Below are 17,550 nucleotides of genomic sequence, written 5' to 3' on the forward strand. Positions count from 1 at the left end.
GCACCATGATTAAATTCCCCCATCAACAGATAAAGCCTTTCTGTTTCAATCTTTCTTCTGAGACAATTGCAGTGTATCCACCTACAATTGTAATATTGTCCTCCAGCTGGAGGCACAAGAATAAGTCTCTCACCAAGACACTCTCAGTATTAAAAGTGAAACCTGCAGGCACTCTGGGTCCTGTGTACACAACAGTAAGATAACTCAGTTTGTTACAGTTTGTAGTATTTGATTGGAATTTGCCTAGATTGTTTTATTTTTGTTATCAGAGATAAGAGAAGAATTCAGTTATGAATCCTACGTCATCTTCTTTGTGTCTAGAAATTCACCTGTTCTTTTCCAGCTTACTTTGTTAAATTTTCTTAGCATTTTATGTATCATTTCCTACAGAGATTTTTGGATTACCTGGGAAATGATTAGATGTTATCACTTACTGCATATTTAGATTCTACTTGAGTTGCAGGTTCCTTTATCAGAAAGCATCTCTTTTTTCAGGGGATTGATAGAACAATTAAATGACTGGAAAAGTTCTGCCTTTTTTTTGTCAAAACCAATGAAGTAAGTGGATATCCAATGGATGGATATTCATCTGAGGATATTATCACCCTCCATATTTTATGTAAACAAGTGAGGATTTATCATCATGGAGTCACAAGGTGAGAACTGTGTTAGCTGATCTGTAGGAAACATTTGTGCTATTTTAACCATCTATATGACAATTTTCCCTTCCTGTAAGTCTTCCATACCTTGTTTCTGAATGCCCTATACAAATTAGGATGAAAAATAACTGCTGCAAAAATGATCATGTTGTAACATACACAGCAAATCTTATTCACTTTTTTAAAGTCCATCTGCTCCCATAAGGTGGACTTTTAATTCAGAGGCCTTATAACTCATTGCCTGGAACACGCATCAGCAGAGCCCCTGGGTGAACATTCCTCTGGCATTTAACTGTCTTCTCTCCATTTCTCTGGTGCCCACTGGTGAATAAGTACAGGTGTTTTCTGAACACACACTGTATTATTTCTTTTACCGGTCCACACATTACACACCTATGAGAATGTGCCACCACCCACAAGCAAGGGATAGTTCTAGTGTTTGTAGGAGAAGGGGAAGAAAGCCAAGTGTAACTCCAGACTTCTCTGCCCAGCCTTCCCTCACTTTCTTGTGAAACTGTGACAAAACACAGGTCCTCCACTTTGACTCATTTGATTTTAACACCTAAGCAGACCTGAGTGCATATCAGGGAGCTGTGGTTTATCATCTGAGGAATTGCTCTTCAGTTGGTGCCCAACTCCTGGTCACCATGGAGTGTAAACTGGCTGGCAAAACCTGTCCTGGCCATTCAGGTGAAATCCCTCACTATGTGCATGAAGTTGCTAGCTAAGAAAACAGATCTATAATTTAATGAATATACTACGTGTCTCATCAACCATTACGGATTCTGATTTTCTGGGGTACATCAGAGTGCACAGGAAAGATACTGTACCAAACTCGAAGGCAACTCAATGGTTTACAACACCCTAACACCTGGGGGCAATAACAGGACAATGACTCATGGCCCAGAGTTAGTGCTGAGGCTGAGTTAATATATTGAAGGACTATAAAGAGATAAAAAGCAACAGAAGATATAAAGTCAGTCATTCCAAGATAACACTTTTCCTATGGAAAGCTACTTCAATAAAGCAATTCAGCCCATCTTGATTAAGGATGGTGAAATAAATCACACTGCAGATGTTCCTCACATTGTCTTTAAAATAGTGGGAACCTTGACAATTAGCTTTTTTTAATTAGACAACCAGCTTTAAGGTATTAGATTTCATGAAGAAGGATAATAAAAATAATACTGGATTTTATTTAAAGAATATTGAATTTATTGTTGTCAACATGGCAAATTTTCTGACCCCACCAAGATGTGTCAAGTCACTACAGGGACAGGATGCCATCCAGAGGGATCTAGACAGGTTGGAGGGTGGGGCTGTGTGAATCCCATGAAGTTCAACACCAAGTGCAACGTCCAGCACCTGGGCCATGGCAATCCCCAGGTAGGTGGAGAATGGACTGAGAGCAGCCCTGGGGAAAAGGGCTTGGGCGTGCTGGTTGGCAAAAAACTCAAGAGGACTCAATATTGCACTTTGGGCTGCATCAAAAAAAAGTATGCCCAGCAGGTCAAGAGGGGCGATTCTGCCCCTCTACTCTGCCCTTGTGACACCCTGGGGTCCTGCACCCACCTCCTGGGCCGCTATTCCAAGAAAGACATGGAACTTGTTCCCAGAGGAGGAACACTAAGTCGATCATAGGACAGGAGTGCCTCTCATAACAGAATGAAAGAGTTGGGGCTGTTCAAACTGGAGAAGGGAAGGCTCTGGGGAGACCTTATAGAACCTTCCTGTACCTGAAAGTAGGCCTACAAGAAGGCTGGAGAGGGACTTTTCACAATGTAGTGGTAGGACAAGGGAGAATGGCCTTAAGTTAAAGAAAAGCAAGTTTAGATTAGATATTAGGAAGAAATTCTTTATTGTGAGGGTAGTGGGGCACTGGAACAGGTTGCCCAGAGAGCTTTTGGAGGCCCTATCCCTGGACAAGTTCAAGACCAGACTGGATGGGGCTCTGAGCAATGTGATGTAGTGGAAGGTTCCCTGCCCATGCCAGGGGGTTTGGATCTTTAAGGTCCATTCCAACCCAAAACATTCAATGATTATCCAATATTCAATATCAGGAAAGGTCAGCAACCTATTTAAGTGGAACACATGTAAGTTTATGCAAAGTAACAATTACAACTAAAGGTAGTCCACTAAATGTATGTTTTGCTGCGTCTGTGTGACTAAAGAAGATTCTTTCAAGGTTACAGCTTAGAAATACTTTTTTAGATCACTGACCCAGAAGAGCTTTGCAATGTTTCTAAAGTAGGTGTTGCAATCTGTTACAGTACATAACTTAGGGAAACTTTAGTTCACAAATCAATGTTCCAATAAAGTCAAACAACTCCTTTCCTAGTTGTCATAGTTTATTGTATCAAGGCCCTACTTAATGTAGTTTTAGTTGCCGTGCCATTGATCCAATAGATTGGAATGGCTTCTCTTGAGCTCTTAATTTACACAGAATCTTTGTGGAGGAGAGGTATTCAGCCTGGGCACTGGAATATAGAGTAAAGAGTAATTCTGGTTAGTCAGGAAAGTGATTTATTCAGTGTTTTTTTACATCTGATTTCAATGACTCTGAGATCACTTTTGTGGGTTAAAACCAGTTACAGCTTTACTGTAGGTAGAAGCACTATTGGTTGTTGGACTAATATAAATAAGGCCAGGAGTAAATATTGAGTCTTATGTGCAAAAAGGATTCTATTAACTGTGACATTTCCTGCACAGGGATCCATCAGATACAGACCCTAATTGTTCTGTTCTGCTCTGATGGACCAGAACAGCTGCAAAAGAAGCTTATCCAATTCCCTAAAGCAGGGAGGCAACTTCCAGTGTTGTTGGCTTTAACTTGCCTTGTCAAGTGCCTTCTGTCAGAAATGAGACGGGCTAGGGGGTGGAAAAGTGACCTGTGGCAGTTTGGCCCTTGTATCTCTCAGGTTTATCTCAGATGTGGGCTCTGGCTGGAGTGGCAGGAGGATGTAGTAAGCCATTTATAACAAACTTGTTCTTCACTGTGTTATTTTAGACATTCTAACCGTGGATTAGACAGTGAAATCAAAATCCTTAGGGCCTTTGGGGTGCTCTGGATTTTATTGACTTACTGTTGTCATCACTTCAGAAGCAGGTGAAAGCTCTAGGAAAGATCCCACAAATGGTTTTATTTCCATCAGCCCACAGATGAAGAAAAATTCTAAATGCAAATAGGTACAAATAGTGTCTTGTATTACTCCTAAAAGGACCAATTATTTGAACAGTCTGGCTGTGTAGAAGTGGGTATGAGCTGTACATACTCTAAGAATCTTGTGATATGACTCATCTCACCTATTTTAAGCAATCTGCAAGTTCAGCATCCAATTTTTTTTCTCATCTAGACTCCCTACATGCCTTGGGATGCAGGTAGCTACGGCTGGTGACCAGAAACTCTCTGGAAATGTCTGTATCCTCTGCACTTATGACAGAGGGAGAGTAGATATCTGGTTTTTGCCCTTCATTAAAAAGTGAATGATAGATTTTCATAATTCAAACTAAAGAGACAACTCTACAAGCAGACAGAAGCAGATTGCATTTAAAATAATTTGCTTCTCATTCTTTGGTGAAAGACAGGGACAAGAAATATGTTTTAGCCCAAAGCTATAAAAAACTTCATGCAAATTTCAGATAACTTTCAAAAATATGTAAGGCAGAATATTAGAAAACCCAAAACTTCTCACAGCATTGCTGACTAGATAATGAAAAAAATCACTTCATTTTAGATTTTGAGTTTAGTACTTTGGCTAAATTCCCTGCAACAATTTGTGGGCCCAGGCCTAACTTAGGCAGAATTCAAATATCACTTAGACTTAACTCTTGGTCTGTAAGACTTTTCAATAACTTAAAAATCTTCTAAATACCAGCAGAAAGTTATAAAAGCAAAAGCTATAACAAAAGCTTTACTCTCAAGGGATGGCCCAGTGCTTACAGGGTAAATTTGTAGCAGGTAGCAGACAAACATGAAATTAAATCAACTGCATGTGTTAATTACTTGGCTAGATCAATGAATGTCCTGAGAACATTGAGAGAAAGGAAACTGGAAAAGAGATAACATATTCTCCTTTCATATAATTAATAAACCAAGAGAAAAAATAGAAACATATGAAAAATATTTTCTGCAGCAACACTTCTTAGTGAAGTCTTTGTAGCACCTACAGAGCATTGAGGGGGTGACACAGGACACACAGCATCCACTGAGGCCCCTACTCCTCATGGTGTGCCGAGCACAAGGGTAAGTAACACAGAATAGCTTGAACAATGGGCTCCCCCCTGAAATACATCAGCCATTACTCACCGGCAGTCAGAAGCTTCTTCTTTGTGTTCCAGAATATTCCCTGTTTTGGTTCTCATGCCTTTGTGATACCAAGCTACCAGAAACAAGAGGGTTCAAACAACACAGTTCTGAAATGCCTCAAGATGCACTACTTCAAGGCATAATTTTCCTGGAGAGGAAAAAAGAAGTAGAGAAAATCTTGGGAGGTTGATCTGGCTGCCTTTCTGCAAGCAAGTCAGCTGCCAGACTTTCACTGTTACTCAACTGATATTTCAGCGAGGATTATATTTATTGTAGGTGAAGCAGATGAAGGCAATGACTCTTGAACTAGATTGGATCAGAACAGAAAAATAAGGTCTTTTCATTCAGATAGCTCTGAAACACAAGGCTGTTTTTAGCAGTATATTTTGGTTATGCAATTTTTAAATTATTTTTTCTTCATTAAAGAAATCCAAGGGACAATAGAGCCAGGAAGACAATGGACACAATGAACACATATGTGGAAGAATGTTATAAGAAAGAAAAAGCACACAATACCAGAAAGACATTTGTAGAACATTTTCCTTCACAGGTTTTGGAGGGTCAGCAAAGCAAAACATTGAAGATTTACACTAGTGAAGGCCAGAGTTTCCTTAGTCCTTTAGTCCTGGTCAACTTGATACCCAGCTCATCATTCATGTTTATTCTATGGTTTTATCTGAACAGTAAAAAGATAGAAGATAGAGTCTAAGCTTTTCATGGCAGAGACTGACTTTGTTTTATATAGAAACTACCAAATTAGATATTATTGCAACAGCAATAGTAGTTTTGACATAGCATGTGCCAATTTGTTTTCCCCAAATCATGTCATTTTTAGAAGTTCTATACAAGTTCAAAACAAAATCTAGCAGATGTTTTAATTAATTTAAGATTTTGACCCTTTAGGGTTTAGTCTAATCATATTTTCTAGTTTTTTTAAGACAAATAAATTGAGTTTCTTTCACTTTATTTTATGACTGACAACTATGATTCTTACTGCATTTTACAAGACTCCAGGATCTACACTCTTCAGCAAAATGCCAACATATCATCATGAAACAGCAAACACTGGTAATTATGTGTTAGGAAAGCAGAAGATGACAACTCCTCACTCTCAAATGACTATATATAAATGTACATTGCAAAGAGGAAGTGCTAACTGCTTCTAAATACCAAGATGAGTTCAATGCTGTGATTTTGTGTCAGCCTTAAAGGAAAGATCCACTCACTACTCTATATAACATTTAATCAAGTACAAATGGTTTCGTGCTATTCCTTCTTCCTAGTTCTCTGTCTCTCTCCTTTATGCCTTGGGGATACCTCCCTCCTCTGCAAGAATATTAAAGTAAATATATATTCTCAGATTTCAGAGAGCAGTAATTACAGAATAGAGAGATCAAATTTCCACAGCTTGTAATTTTCATTACTTCATCCCTTGCTCAGTGATGTGAGTAGACAAGCTCCAAGAAACAGCTGAAGCCTGGTGTGGAGGACTGATTTTACCATGAGGAGGGGGGATTAAGTGGGGTGTAAAGGGCTTGAGAACAGATTCAAATGCACAGAAGAGGTGGGGAGAGGCAGAAGGAATGATACTGCAGAGAGGGGCAATTTTTGACATAAACCCACAGAATTAACTTATGTTTTGATCACCAGGCCCTTGAGAACCTCAGTTAAAGTGGTTGTAGGAGAGAAAATTGGTGGTGAAACAGCCCCCTCCCTTAGCCCATTTGAGGTGGTGTCAAGTGTCCTGTTCTCCCGTTCCCAAATGTGACAGTGTAATTTCTCAGACAGAAATCTCAGAACTGGGATCAGCAGAATTTTAGATACATGCATTTGAAAATGAACAGAAATAAAAAGACAATAGTTATCTGTCTGTATGCTCCTGAAATCCCAGAGCCCTCACTCTTCCTTTTGAATTCTCCATGTATGTGTGGTTATCTCCCAGGATCAGATGGGATCAGATGGTGAGGAGACATTTAAACCTTTGTTCCTTCATTCCCATTGACACTGTCTGTGAAGAGGAGTGATCCCATTAGATCTCTGCTTGCTTCAAGGTGTTCCCTACTTCCTCTCTGAAAGTGGGAGGACAGTGCACACAGGAGAATTACTGTAGGAGGATAAGCCTAATTATGAACATAGTCTTCAGTGGCCTCAATCTTCCCCACTCATTTGGCAGTCCAAAATAACAATGCACCACACTGTATTTAAACCCCCAGAGACACTGAAGAGAAAGGCAACAATTTTGAGGGTTCCCATGAAAATAAGTGCAAAATATAATTCAACTTAGCTGAAAACTCTCCCTATGAATTTATGTCGGATTTTGAACTGCGTGGGAGTCCCCAGTTCTAGACCGCAAAGTCCCTCATCACAGACACTGGCAAGCAAAGGAAAGTGTAGAACAAAAAAAACATCTCAGACTGCAGCTTGATAAGTTTTAGTGCAGAGAAACCCAGTGTTTGGACAAGAGAGTCCTTTAGAAGCATCAGTCAAGGTGCCCTCCTGATGGAGGGTTTGAAAAACGAGGTATAATCTGCTGCAGTCCCATGCAGGGCTACAAGACACTCATCTGAAATTTGTAATGAGCAGAGATCACATCCAGCAAATTCTACTCCATTACACACCAGTGGGTCCCACAGCACCACTGATGGCCTCAAACGTCCCTGTTCCATCTTCTCTCTTACTCCCCATAATGGAGGCATCCTTCCCTTCATGTTGAGTTGGGTTTGTTAGTTAGTGTGTTGGCTGGTCTGGCTGAGAGAGACCTACATTTCATCCCTGATCTACATTCATACATGATAAGCAGGATGGAATTTGTCAGCATATCAGATGGAGTTTGGAATTATAACTTGTCACACTCTCTCCAGGTCCAGTCTTGCTGTTAAAAACTATTCAAAGTTCACAGATTGAGAGGAAAAAAACCCAAAACCCTTTTCTATATTCCTTAGTCATAGACAATCCCTGACCTCAGTTGCCCACAGTCTTCTGTTTAAGATCTTGACCCATCAGTAATGAGTGTTCATGTGTGTATTTACAGTCACAGGTAAAGCTGACACCCATTGTGTCATGCGGGACTGTCAGGTTTCATGAGGTGCACACAAATATCCATTTGACTGTTGCCTTACACTGCTGGGAAGGTGGGAGGTGTCACCTTAATTCATGTGCAAGACAGAAAGCTGGTTTGTAAGTTGTAGACAGCTCAAGGTACTCAGCTGCTCTGGAAATCTGACACTTTAAAGATCCTTGTATTTAGGAGCCCTGTAGTAGAAACCATCCTGTACCTCACTGCAAGCTCCAACATTAGCCCATGTAGCGGACACCATATGGCTCAGGATGCAGTTTAGTTCCTGCCCTGATATATCTTATGACCTCTTCAATCAAGCTGGTGTCTCTAGCAGTTACCTGGTGACTTGGATACAGGAAGAAACCCATTTGAAATTTAAAAAGATTGACAGAACTAGGGGTCAAACTGACATAAAGCAGCAAGGGCTGATTGAGCAGTGGATGGGGCAGGAATACCTGGGTTGGTATCCCCAGCTCCAGTGGTGGGATGTGTGTCACACCATGGTGTCAGGTTCTAGCAGGCTTGTCTTGCATAGTGACTTCCACTCTATAAGAAAGATGGGGACAAACTTTTCAGCAGGGCCTGTTGTGACAGGACAAGGGACAATGGTTTTAAACTGAAGGAGGGATATGTTAGGTTAGTTAGAAAGAAGTTTTACACAATGAGGATGGTAAAACACAGGTAGAGGTTAGTGGAGACATGGTAGGTGCTCCATACCTGGAAATATTCAAGGTCAGGTTGGACAAAGCTCTGAGCAGCCTGATCTGTGAGAGATGTCCCTCTGCACATGGCAGGAAGGGTGGATTAGACGATCTAAAATGCTCCATTCCAACCCAAGCCATTCTAAGATTCAGCTTGAGAGATAAATAGGGAGAGTGGTTGTGGATGAACGTTTTAGGCATTCCAGGCATTTATTTAAATGCATCAACTTGCCTTGACTTTCATCTCCACAGCTGTAAACTCTAACTGATTTGGGAGGATCACTAGTTTCAAAAAGGAGAGATAAATTGGGTAATGGCATTACTTAAAGAGCTTTCAAAATTCTTATAAATCTTTACAAATCAAGTCCTTCCCTATCCTTTCCAAAGAGAGGGGGAGGAGGAAAAAGAAACAGCAAAGGGACCTAAGCAGGGAAGTCCTGCTCCCCTTTCCCTTCTGGGGAGCCCTTGGCTGGAGGGAAGCTGGGCAGGAGGGTGAAGGGGGCACCAAGGGCCCGGGAGCTGGAGGGCACCGCCTCTCCACGCTGCCTGCCCGAGGTGCTGCGGGGGCAGCGGGGACAGCCCCCGCACCTCCATCGGCTGAGGGGCTCCATCCTCTGCCGGCCCGAGCAGGCCGGGGGCTGTGGCGGTGGCGGGGAGGCCGCTGGATGGCCGGGAGGCCGCTGGATGGCGGGGAGGCCGCTGGATGGCCGGGAGGCCGCTGGATGGCGGGGAGGCCGCTGGATGGCAGCATGGCCCCGCCAGGGACCGCCGGCCCCGCCGGGCCCCGCCCGCAGCGCCCCTCACAGAGGGCGGCGGGAGGAGGGGAGTGCGCGGGCAAGGCGCAAGTTAGCGTTTTCCTTCGCCAAAGTCCTCCTTAAAAGCAGAATGAAAATAAAATTGCTCTAGTTTTATGTTTTCCTTTTTTTTCTTCTTCTTCTTCTTTTTTATTTTTTTCCCTTCTTCTTAATTTATTTATTTATTTTTGAAGTACTCAGTGGTAAGTACCGTGACACAACAGAGCCAGTGTTTAGCAGATCTTCGGTCACTGCACCCCTAAAGCATCCCCAGGGTGTCTCCTGTGGCTGCTTCCCCATAACTGGCAGCCCCTGACCAAGCTCTGGGTGTGGGGGATCCTGACACACCCACCCTTCAGGCACGAGAAAATATGCATTTTCTTCCAAACTGTGCTATGAAGACTTTTCTAACATAAACAACTCTATGATTCTATGGAGCAGAGAGCTAGAGCTGCTAAAGAAACATGTCATACTTGTAGAAACCCAGCAGGCCCAAGTCTGCTTCTTATGCTTGGGGCAAGAGAGAAAAAAGAGGACAGACAGGCCTTTCTTTAACCTTTCCCCTTCCCCTTGCTCCTAGGCAGCCTGGGGCTGTCCAGATCTCAGAGCAGCTTTGAGAAGAGATTAGCCAGAGCACTCTGGGCTGCAGTTGCAGCTTCCTCCACCTCCAGCCTTCCTCTAGGCTTTCCCAGCCAAAGTGGGGCAAAGCTATCCAACATCAGCTCTGTTCTGGGTCACTTTGCTCCCTGCAACAGGAGCACTGTGCTAGGCTGGACCTGCACTGGGACGTGTTTGCTGCACTTCATCCCCTTCTTCTGTCACTGGCACATTCTGCTCACCAGTGGCCACAACTCAACCTATCATCCCAGACCAAACAGCAAACCTCTTTTGCTTCAGGGAGAGACCAGCAGCCAGCAGAACTTGGATATATTTTGTCCTGACCCTGCCCTTTAGAGTGGCATCGAGAGGGCCAGCTTGTTCTTCCTCACCCATGCCCTTGCCACGCCATCTTCTTGAGCTGTTTCTGTCCCCTCGGCAAGGTCACCTTATGTTGCCAAAGCTGCATAAAGGGGCTTTAGTGCAGTTTGAAAGTCAACCCAAATTATCCTGTAATTACCACTTGTGCTTATAACAACATGAAGGAATGAACTCCTTTGCCCCTGGGCAGTAGTCCAGCCTACCCTTGCTTCCTCATCTGCTCCCACCCTCTAGTCTATCAGAAGTGGCTGCCAAAAGCAGGATCACACAGGAGCCATCCTGAATTTCCCCCTTGGACTCTGAGAGCTGGGGGAATGTGTCTTGCAGCAGCTGCTTATATCCATGGGCATTAAACTTAATTAACTGTAGTCTCAGAGGGTAGAAGCTGGAGCAATGGATCTCCCTATTCCCTGCCGTGTTGATACCTCCCCGTGGTCAAATCATCTGATTTATATGGTTCCCTTTTCACTTCTTGCACAGACAGATGACCCATGACAGTGCTGAATGAGGAAATGACCACATGAATTCCTGTGTCTTGCATCATTCAGGTCAGATCTGATAGCCAGAGACACCCCTCTGGCCTTAAATTTGCAGAGGCTTCGTTAAAAGAGCTCTGAGGCCCTTGTACACCTTAGTACTGGTCACTTGGCTTGTGCTTACTGCCAGGAGAGATGGAGTTGACAAAATTGACCACATATTGACCTGAATAAAATGGGATTAGTAACAGCACAGATGGAAAAGGCTGTCATACCCATCATCGCCAGCAACTGAATGCAGACCTCGTCTTAGAGGCAGAAGGCAGTGCTATCTGCTGTCAAATCACAGGGAAAGACTCACTGAAGAGTGAATGACTGACCTGAGTGAGAAAAAAGAAATAAATCCCTGCAGCACATGCACTCAAGGACTGGGGCTGCACTGTTGAGATGGAGCAGACTGGGTAATCCACAGTCACCAACCAGGTCCCGAAGCAGGAGGGAGGCAGTGGAATAGAGGGGCTGTGCTGTGAATGCAGGAGGCACAGGAGGAGGTGCCAGGAATGAGTAGTATCTGGAGGAGGAGGATTTGGCTGTGTGAATCTCACTTTTGGCACATGAGTCTTGGCAGGTCTTGTGGGGGAGCTGAATACTGCCTGTGTATGACATATCTGAGGACAGTGCTTGGCTCTAGTGAAAATCTTCCAGGGTGTGGTTCACTTTTCTCCTGTAAAAACGCAAAAGCACTCAAAATTGCTTTATCTGGATGCTCTGCATATCTTTTGCCTCAAAATGCCAGAAATACCCTAGAGGGATAATGAAAACTGAAAAGAGAATATTGCAGCTTTTTAAAAAGTACCAGCCGAGCTACACTTTAGAGTGGCAGCTAAAATCTTCTACACACAGCCAGCAGTGTAAGGTGCTGTGTGCTTCTTCTATGAAGCAGCTATAAGATCATGGAAGAGTGAATAAACAAACAGAGGGAGCATGTTAAACTCCAGGACTGCAAGCTCCAACAGGTTTCCAGCCCAGTGAGACAGCTTGCTGAACAAGGGATATTCAAAGTTTCAGCCTTCTCAGTACCCTTGTTTTAGTTGTTTCAAATGAAAGGCTTGCAGTGATTTTTAAACTGTGAGACATTTACTATTTGGGGAGGGTCCCTCTCCCTCTTCCTTGACCCAGCATGGCTGTATAAAGTGACAGACTCAGCTCTAGGAGGGTCCTTTCCTTTCTGTGGCTCTGTTCCACTCCTTCCAACTGAGTTGGTTGCCTTAAAAATAGCTCTCCATGAAAGCTATAATAGGTTACACTTGAAATCTAGATCCCCACGTTTCCTTGCCATCAAAATTTCTAAAGTTTTGCTTAAAAGAGCCTGATAAAGTCTCCCATCTTTGGCGTTGTGTTCTTAGGGGATGAATAACTGGAAATCAGAAATGAGAGTTGTCTCAAGCCTGTACTACAATAGCAGAGAAATTAAGAAACATTTGAAGACAGAGTCTGAGCAGGGGGAAAACGGCTCTGGGTGTTTCTGTATGGCTGCTAGTATCAACAGTCAGTTACTGACTTGAACTCTTATGATGGACTATTTCAATTGGAGCATGTTAGAGAGACGGCTTATGGTGACATTGTCACTCTCCTGTAATTCACTGTTACAATCATCAATGCCCCAGTTCAGCATCCCACAGGAGTGAGTCTTGTAGGAATGTGTGGCTGATCCTTCATTCTGGGCATGGTTCACATTTCTAAATGAGATTATTTTCTCATTTAAGTGAGGATTAACTAATTTCCAAAGCCTTTAATTTTTTTTAATGACTTCTCATTGCTTATCTCTTGAAGGAAAAGTGCATATGTACAAAGGTGGATTTTAGGTGACTCCCTAGGTGAAAATTGAGTCACATGCAGAATTATAGATGCTGCCAGGCAGATAAGGGTGAGCAGAGGGTGTGTACTGCAACCTGTGAATTGGATCCTAGGTGGAATCCAGGCATGTGCATCCTTAGGTGGTTGTGAGGCAGGGCAATTTGCCATTCCAGGGGTCAAATTTGTGAGCATTACAGAATGCCGTGACAAAGGTGCTATATCAACTTAAGTTATTTTTGTTTTCTATGATTCTCTATTCTTTATGATAGTTTGCAAGATAAAGATTTTCTGATGTTTCCAGTGGCATCAGCTGAGCAAGGGGATAAATGGTGATTTAGAATGGAAACCAGGCAAAAATCCAGTGCTAGATTTTTTTTATATTGTTGTTGTTGTTTTTTCTTCTTGTCCTATTTGGAAGAGAAACAAAAAGCAAATTAGTGGCGTCAAAAATAACTGCGTTCTCTTGGAACATCAGCTCAACATACTGAGTCGAATTCCCCCAGGTAAAATACATTAAAGTATGTCCTGATTTGCTTATCAAAACAAAGAATGAGTGTGCACACGCCAGGGGTGGGGTGCTGAGTGGTGAAGGTGTCCTGCTGTAGAATGGAAATTCTGAGTCTTGCAGCCAAAGGCCACTCTCTTCTTCTCTCCAGCTGTTCCTGCTCTTGCAGGGTAGAAAAGTTCAAACAAGCCAGATGCTGTGCTAGTCACATTGTTCCCCTAACTCCACTTGGTGTACATTAATGTTTCTAGCCTGCACTGGATAGAGGCTTGAGACCTTTGTTGTGGAGCCTGACCTAACATGAATAAAACAGCCCTGAACTGTCCAGAGCTGTCATCTCCTTCTTTCCTTCTTTCCTGTAGTGTGAAATCAGTCCTGCTTGTGCCTGGCCATGCTGATTTCAAGCCTTTGTCCTTCCCTGACAGACACTTGTTCTATACTCACATACCTCCTTTTTTTAAATTTCCTCTGCTTCTGCTCCTGTGCCTGGTCCTGTCAAAACACAGAGCAAGCACAGAGCTGTGAACAGCCATTTGGGCAGAAACCATGGGAAGAGAAACCTGTGCTTCCTAATCTCTGCTGGGTTTCTGCATGTGTGGCACTTACACAGGCCATTCAATTCACTATAATATATGGGACAGGACTGTTCCAACTCACCCTTTTCCATGTAATGGAATTTTACAGAATGAAATGCTGCCCCTCTCTGTAATGGTTCCTGGAACACTGCTGTTTGCCATATACTACAGACCTCTCTGATATTTTTTTTCTGATCACAGATAATCCATGGAGTTGTTATTATAACATTCCCACTTTCTACTTCACCACTGACCCAGCCTGGTAATTACAACACCACTGAGTCTCTCTTGGGTTTGGCAATAGGTGTCATGTGCTTGAGTGATGAGTAGCCCCAGCTGCTGTGTTTCATTTTATTTATTTAACCTGAACTCATGTGAATTCAGTAACATCTAATCTACTGAGCACTGAATGAATCATGCAGAACAGTTTGTAAAAATCCTGGATATAGCTTCAGAGTATGCAAGCCATTTTCCTGGAAGAAGTTGTGTAGAATTTCATTAGCTGCATGAATCTGGTAGGAAGCTCTTCATGTGTGATGCATTGTTACTCTGGGATTTTTAATATGTTGTGAAAGTCTGCTGATGCAACACTCATCCTTTAGTTTGACATTACCAAAAAAAAGGGAAGTTGTTTTTGTCCTGAGTGGATTGATTTGGAAAATGTTATCAACTTATTACTCTTGCATAGCATCTTCATATGATTTTCTGTTGCTAAACACTTCTGTAAATACACTCTTACATCAGCGCTTATATATTTAGCCTTTGCAGGATGAGTTACAGATGCCCTGAGAGGATCCTTTAGAGGAGAAAGGTGGTTCATGGAAAAATATCCTCCACAACATGGGTTTGCCTTAATAGAGGTGACAGAGAACACAGGAATAGAAAACTAACTAGAATAATAAAAACCTTTCTATGGCTCAGGAAGAACACGATGTATTGGACAGTGGTCCATTTCCTGAACTGTGTTGTAGATGTTAAGCAGTGACCACCCACACTAAAAGTGATTTGTTCATTTCTCCTGATGATTCAGGTTTCAGAGCCGCTCTTTCTTTTAATTTTTGTATTGCTCTAATTTCTTTCAATTTTTTTTTTTTTTGGTGTAAAATCACTCCTCAGAGATACCCCTTCTTCATCAAATTATGAGAAGATGACAGTATGTCAATGTCTGCTTGTCAAGCCTTTGCTTGGAAAGCCTTTTGATTCCAGCCCTTCCTAATGGTCAGAGCCCAAAAAGCCAAAAGCTTTTTTCATCTCCATCAAGGTTATATCCACCAAATCTGCAGAAAACCATAAGCTGTCTTTCAAGTGGGAGCACTGACGTAAATATCCTTTCCCCTTTTCTCCCTCCTAGGGACTTGCAACAAGTCCAACCTGCCTGTTAACAAAGCAGGATTTTTAAGAATCCAGGCAGTGTAGTGTGACAATGTTTGCATTGGGTCATGGAGTTGATCCTCTTTTTTGAATAGCTTCAGATGCTTGACCCTATAGAAACCTAGGCTGAAACAGTATCCAGGACTATATTGTTATTTTTGGGAAGCATTGTTCCTGGAATATTTCTCCCAGTGAGAACCAGCAGCTGTTTTTTAACTTTTCCTTGCAACTTGCACCAAGTAACTCAATGAATGGCAAGTGCCAAATGCATGTAGTTTTACTAATATTTTCCCAGAGAAACTGCTGAAAGACAGCAGTATATTTCACAAGGCAGGTGCTCTGCCAGGTAAGTGGATGGGCCACAAGGCAGGGACTGGGTGAGCAAAGTTCTTCCCACAATAAGACCAGATCAGGTTTGTGACCACCAGAGAAACCCAAACATACATGAGTCTGTGTGACCTGACAAGACACTTGGTGCTAAGGGAGCTGGCTGATGTAGCTGCCAAGCCAGTCTCCATGATGTTTGAAGTCAAGTGTAGGCTCTGGTGACTGGAAAAAGGGAAGCATTGTACCTCACAAGGTAAAGGACCAAGTGCAAGTCCTGCCCGTGGGCTGTGTTAATCCCTGTTGTCAATACAGGCTGGGATGAAGGATTGAGAGCAGCCCTGTGAAGGAGGACTTGGCAATGGTGATGGAAGAAAAGCTGGACATGAGCCAGCAGTGTGTGCTCATGGCCCAGAAAGCCAACATGCCCTGGGCTCATCCAAAGAAGTATGAACAGCAGATCAGGGGAGGTGATTCTCCCCCTGTACTCTACTCTGGTGAGGCCCGCCTGGAGCACTGAATCCAGCTCTTGAGTCCTTAGTAGAAGAAAAAAACAGAAGGAATCTAGAGGGCCAAAAAAAATGATGAGAGGACTGGAACATCTGTCCTGTGTGAAAAGGCTGAGAGAGTAGGGGTTGTTCAGTTTGGAGAACAGAGGGCTTCAAGAACACCTAGTTGTGACCTCTCAATATTTAAAGGGAGCTCATAAGAAAGATGGGGATGGATGTTTTAGCAGGGCCTGTTGAGATAGCAGGAGATAATGGCTTTAAACTGAAAAAGGGTTGATTTAGATTAGATATGAGAAAGAAATTTTTTACTCTGAGGTTGACAGACTGGCACAGGTTGCCTAAAGAGAAGGTAGGTGCCCCACCTTCAAGGTCAGGTTGGATGAGGCTCTGAACCTCATCTCTAGAGAGGTTCAAGGACAGGTTGGACGAGGCCCTGAGCAACCTAGTCTAGTGGAAGGTGTCCCTGGCCCTGGTAGGGTGGTTGGACTAGGTGAGTTGTAAAGGTCCCTTCCAACCCAGCCCATTCTGTGATTCTATGATGCTCTTGTTTTTAAGAGGATTTTGAGGGACTGGTTGTAGTCTTTTTGAGGCTATGGGCCAGTTTCTCCTTTGGCTACACAACACTGTGTATATACATACTTCAACATAGGCAGATTTTGTAATAAAAAAAAAAATCTCTCATTTTTAGAAGTGTCAGGGAAGAAATCAATTCCTAGCTAAGTAACAGGGAGTGTTCTCTCAATAATAATACTTTTTAAATAGCTGAGAAACATAGGCAGACTAGTCAGGGACAAAGCTTGTCTGCAGGGTACCAGACTGGAAAGCTGACACATTAGTGTTAGTTCTTATGGCAGCTTTCAAACAGCTTCTGTCATGAATGTTTAATTTAGTTTTTTCTTCGATTACAACCTTGCATGGATAGACAAGAAAAAAATGTTATACTTGCAACATATTTTGGCATGCTAAATTCTATGGGCTAAAACGTCTTGCAGGACACTCTCTGGAGCAAGTCTCTTCACTAACTAAGATGATGGACTTTTAAATAGTTAATGATTTCATTATCATATTTTTTCTGAGGCAGACTTTTGATATTTTGTTGGGATGCCTAATGGTTTATTTTTTTTTCCTTCCAAATACTCCAAAATTAGAAACAAATAAATGTACAAATTTTAAATGCTATTTCAGAGTTGCACATAATATTTCCTTACTTTTCAGAGACACCCTTTGTCCTTGTTGGCAAGGAAACAAAAGGCACAAAAATGTAAGTGGCTACTCAGGAATGGGAAGTCAATTACAGTATAATACAGGACATCTGTCATGCTTTAAGTTGAACACCTCTCTCTCCATATCAAACTCCTTTAGAAAATGTAGAGGCACTCAATTTTTGATGTACATCACCTCTTCTAAAAGACCTCTCCAAGTCCTTCTGTCCAAGGA

At 42.6% G+C, this 17,550-nt stretch overlaps 1 long non-coding RNA gene across 5 annotated transcripts in view; it reads right to left on the reverse strand.

Annotated features, from left to right (window-relative positions):
- The window catches only part of LOC135284962 (uncharacterized), a 34,096-nt gene extending 24,898 nt beyond the window's left edge, over nucleotides 1-9,198 (reverse strand). For 3 of the 5 annotated variants that reach the window (XR_010350024.1, XR_010350023.1, XR_010350018.1), the window contains exons 1-4: nucleotides 8,741-9,198; nucleotides 8,479-8,569; nucleotides 5,482-5,641; nucleotides 4,966-5,113 (exon numbers count right to left, since the gene is read on the reverse strand). This is a non-coding gene — a long non-coding RNA (uncharacterized LOC135284962). Of the gene's footprint in view, nucleotides 1-3,001; nucleotides 3,137-3,742; nucleotides 3,832-4,965; nucleotides 5,114-5,481; nucleotides 5,642-8,478; nucleotides 8,570-8,740 lie in introns of those variants that run through there. The other 2 variants (XR_010350019.1, XR_010350021.1) reach the window with 2 other exon arrangements.
- Nucleotides 9,199-17,550: the final 8,352 nt, after the last annotated feature.

This window comes from Passer domesticus, chromosome 1, assembly GCF_036417665.1.
Source record: "Passer domesticus isolate bPasDom1 chromosome 1, bPasDom1.hap1, whole genome shotgun sequence".
Lineage (NCBI taxonomy): Eukaryota > Metazoa > Chordata > Aves > Passeriformes > Passeridae > Passer > Passer domesticus.